Here is a 5090-nt window from a genome sequence, read left to right on the forward strand (position 1 = left end):
GTTTTTTTGTCCTTTTTTCCTCCTCTTCCTTCCCCCTCCCCTCAATTCCAGGAAATAAGATGCAAATTTTAAATGTTTGGCTTTATCAACCATGCAGAGCTCATAAAAAGGATAAATGTGCAGGTGGTTTTATTATTCATTGAATACAAATGTTCTGAAATTATTGTATTTAAACAGCTTTCTTAGAAGACCAATTTCAGGCTCAAAGAATGAATTACAAACTTCTGTGCAAAGGTCACTCTACAGGGCTTTTTTTTCATTGACAGAAAGGTGTGCTGTTTATCCTTTTTATTGGTTACTTGCACAAGCCTACTGCTAAGTGATCGTGTGCCTTGAGAGGGCGAGGGGTTGAGCATTGCCAGAGTTTATAGCAGTCTATAAAAATGAATTAAAATAGGTTGCTTTGTAGATCATTTTCCTAACCTCTTTAATTTATCCTAATAATAATAATAATAATGTTGGTATTTGTTAAGCGCTTACTATGTGCCGAGCACTGTTCTAAGCGCTGGGGGAGATACAGGGTAATCAGGTTGTCCCACGTGAGGCTCACAGTTAATCCCCATTTTACAGATGAGGGAACTGAGGCACAGAGAAGTTAAGTGACTTGCCCACAGTCACACAGCTGACAAGTGGCAGAGCCGGGAGTCGAACTAAGTACAAATTTTTATTTAAGTGCAAATAAAAATCTGAACAGCAAAGCAAGAGGTTGAGGTTCATATTTTGTTTTACAAATTTTAAAATCATGTTTTAAATTACAATAACATTTACACTGCAAATTAATGTGTAAAGGATGTGCATTATATGAACACCCACTCAAAATTCATGAAGGAATAACTGATTCAATTGAGTATTTAGAGTAACATTTTTTGTGACTTGTTCTGTGACTTTTTTCCTGCAAGGGAAAGATTTCCAGAAATTGGCTTTTCTATTCCCCAAAACAAAATCAGCATCTAAAATAAGGGTTTTGAACTAACGCTGCAGTTTTTTTACAGTATTTGTTAAGCACTTATGTGCCAAGGAACTGAACTAAACGCTGGGGTAAATACAACCTAATCAGGTTGGACACAGTCCATGTCCTATATGGGGCTCACAGTCTTAATCTCCCATTTTACTGATGAGGTAGCTGAAGCATAGAGAAGTTAAGTGACGAGGTCACACAACAGTCAAGTGGCAAAGCAGGGATTATAACTCATGTCCTCCTTACTCTTAGGCCCATGCTCTAGCCACCAGTCCTTACGGCTTCTCTTGGGCTATACTGCTTCTCTTTTATCACTAGAAGTTCCAGACGTTTCCATTGTAACCAAAAAATGGTAGGAGCTTTTCCTCACAAGGTTGGCCATACACACGGAATTTGATACAAAATACTTTGAAACAATGTTATTCCAAATCCAGGAAAATATTTTATTCAGGAAGCTAGCTGGAACTTGGATCTGACACCCTAGAGTTTGCTTTAAATTCACAATCGGGGTCATTTTGAGAGGTTTGATTTGAAGGGCTTTGCCCCACTTGAGCTGGCATTCTCTGTCTGGGGACCTGCTGTAGAAAAGTTCTAATTTCTTGTGACAACTCCAAAACTGATCCAGAGAATTTGAGAAGAGAGGGTCTTCCAGGCTGGGAATCACTAAATGCTATTTTGGGCTTGTGAAGTTTAGAGTGACTGTTACTTTGCTCATTTATATTGGAATATAAAAAAATGTCATACTGGGTTAGCATATTCAATACAACCTAGTGGAAAGACCGTGGGATTGGGAGTCAGAAGACCCAGAGCTCAGTTTCCACATCTGCAAAATGGAGATAGAATATCTCCCCACCTCTCATCAGTCAATCACTGCTATTTATTGAGCACTTTATGCAGAGCACTAAGCCCTTAGAAGAGTACAATGCAGTGACAGTTTAACAGAGAGAGAGAAAATAATTACTGGTAGTAAAACCAACTATGTATAAGGATATCTACAGAAGGGTTGTGGGGGAAGTGCTTAATGGTGGAACAAAGTATGTGAGAGAGGCAGTAGGGGAGTGTTCCTGGAAGAGATGATTTCAGTAGGGCTTTGGAAATGGGAAGTGTCAGATCGTGAACCCCCAGTGGGACATGGATTGAGTTTGATCTAATTTCCTATATCTGTCCCAGCCCTGAGCACATAGGAAACATATCAAGATGACTGTAATTAGAATTCTATTTTAAGAATTGACCCCAAAAAACTAGGAGGAAGTGTGAGAGATATCCACTTTTGCATGTTTATGGTTAAAGAAGAACTTTCTAACATCTTAATTTTTCCTTCAAATCTGGTAAAGCCCTTTCTTGAATATCAAAATTCTTCTTGATTTCTGTTTTCCCTTTTAAAAGCTCATTGTGAAATTCATGTCAAGTAATTTATCCAGTCCTTGAACCTACTGGTATTTTCTGCCTGTGCTAGTAAATCCCAGATATTGGGTGTTCTCCAACATGGGGGTTTTCTTCCTGTGCTAGTAAATCCCAGATACTGGGTGTTCTCCAACATGGGGGTTGTTTTGCTTCAAAAACTTGGGGGAAATCACATAATCAAACATATTTATTGAGCACTTACTGTGTGCCAGAGCACTGTATAAAGCACTTGGGACAGTACAACTGAGTAGGTAGACACGATCCCTCAAAGAAGGATCTTACAACCTAGAGGATATAGTAACTAAATTCAATCAAAATGAACTGGTTAGTGGGTAGAGGGTTTGAAGATACCACCATGACTTTCTTTGATATATATTTCTATATTACATCCACCTCTAGTCAAATTATTACTTTACTATACTAAATCCTGTAAAGTTGCAAAAATTTAAAGCAGCAAAAAATACTGTGATTGTTTAGCAAAGGCTGTATATCCAAGTCCAACACCAAAACCAGGGCCCACTCTTCTCTGCTTCATTCTTTGGCTAATCCATTTGTATGCAGAACCACTTCCAACACCACCAAATCTATTAGTGCCAACTTGAACAACACGATGTACTAGAATGGAGTTCTGCTAAGAACATTTCCTAATTTATCATGTTCTATCCAAATTATGAAATGAAAACATGTGTTGTAGCACAGCTAGGTGTACTTACCATTCCTGGTGTGAAAAATTGTCTGTAACTAAACCCCATGCTTTCTAGTACATTCTAGTATTGGTGTTGGGTTTGGTGAACAGATAATTCCAAGTTCATCCTGCCAAACTGTTTATGATTTTGTAAAGTTTAATTCACCTTCCCTTTCATCCCATGCCTTTGCAGACTGTAACAGCTTATTAATTGTCTCTTCTTGTGAGGATGCCGCTCCGATGCTTTAATCAAGTTATCCTATTTTTTCCTTTTTGGTCATTTCCCTTGTGGACTTACATATGCTACAGGTATTCAATTGTGGGGCTGACATTTAAATACTGTCTTCTCTGTAGATTGAAGAGGCAATATAGTATTTCTTTTGAAAAATATGTACTGGTGTTCATTCCTAAAATGCTTTTATTTGGGTTTTTCATTATTGGGTTTTTTCCAGTATAATTACTAGTACAAAGCATCCTTGCTTTCATTAACTATCATTAGTACAATGACTCATTTTAGCTACGAAGCATTCTGTCGGTTATCTTGGCTCAAAATTAATGGTACATTTTACTTCTAATACGTAAAACAAGATTTTTTGAACTGATGGGCTTTAAAAAATCTTGGGGCTACAATTCAAACAGGTCATTAGAATGCAGTACACGGAACTGGAATGAACAAATTAGGTAAATTAAGAAAAAAATACCAAATTTACCAGGTTTCAATTTTAATCTATAAGTATTTAATTTTCCCTAACATCAGGAATTCCTTTGGCCTCACCTTATAGTGGTTTGTTGCATTAATTTATAGAATTGCTCATGGGAGAGGGTAGCTCAATCTTCTCAGCAGAAAGGTTGTTAGTGAAACATCAGATAACCAAACAGGATACAAGACCAAGACACATAGTTTATAACTTCCATAGTGCTGTGTTCCTAGGGATTGATTGTAATAGTAACTTGAGATTGGATTCTAATCTTAGATGTATGAGTCTATATTGCTATCCATCTTCTGAAACCCACAGTTCTTCCTGTATATGTGATCAGCATGCATTCATTTTTTCCAACTTGGAACTGCTTTGAAACGGTATATAATTTGCGTCTGAAATTCTGATTAAAAATATCAGTAAGAATAATTAAAATGTTCTAAGGTACCTTAGGATTGAAGAAAACTAAAGTATAGTAAACAAGGCTATCCATTGTTGCTAGGGTATGTGAAGAAAATATATGTTTTTGTCAAGAGTCGAATTGGTTTTACAAGAGCCAAAACTTCAGCTACGTTAGGTTTTAATTATTTAGATTCCTTTGGGCAAGTTCTAGAAAACTTTATTTTTATGTCTAGCACTTTTCCATTAATTAAAGTAGTAACTGGTGTAGGGAGAGTCTTTTTAATTGTAGCTGAATTCTAGGGTATTTTCAGGTTTATGAACCAGATTGGAAAGATAGAAATGTTTGTTTACTGAATGAAACAAGCTGTAATGGCATAAGATCATTTCAAGCTAGCAAGAAATTAACACTTGCCTTTGTGTTCTATGTCTGGTCTGCGGACCCCTGCAATTGCTGACATAAATAACCTTGAATATTAGCGCTCTTAAAATAAAGATTTTGAGTCTCATTTTTTAAATGTTGCATTAGAAGCTCCCAGATTAATAGAATTTAAGAAATACATTTTATATTCTGAAATTATATTCATGCCAGGTGAATATTTTGGATTTGGCCTGTTGTTCTTTCCAAGATGTTTATCTCAACCAAGATGTTCTAGTGATTTTTCAAATAGGCCTAACTTGGAAAAGAGATTACATTTCTTGATTTACATTCAGTCTTTTTTAGACTGAATAGATTCGAGTTAGACATATTGTCTTGAGAACTCATTTCTCAGGATGCAGGCTAATAAAAATGCCAAAACTAAACATTGATCTTAGCGAAGGCAATTGATGAAAGGGGCACTTTTTTAAAAAAATTGCGTATATTAATGACAAGGAGTTGAACACTGTAGTATGAAGAGACTTTTGTGATGCCATTTGAAAATGAACATTTATGAACACAGATAAT

The sequence above is a fragment of the Ornithorhynchus anatinus genome, chromosome 12 (genome assembly GCF_004115215.2).
Source record: "Ornithorhynchus anatinus isolate Pmale09 chromosome 12, mOrnAna1.pri.v4, whole genome shotgun sequence".
NCBI classification, from domain to species: domain Eukaryota; kingdom Metazoa; phylum Chordata; class Mammalia; order Monotremata; family Ornithorhynchidae; genus Ornithorhynchus; species Ornithorhynchus anatinus.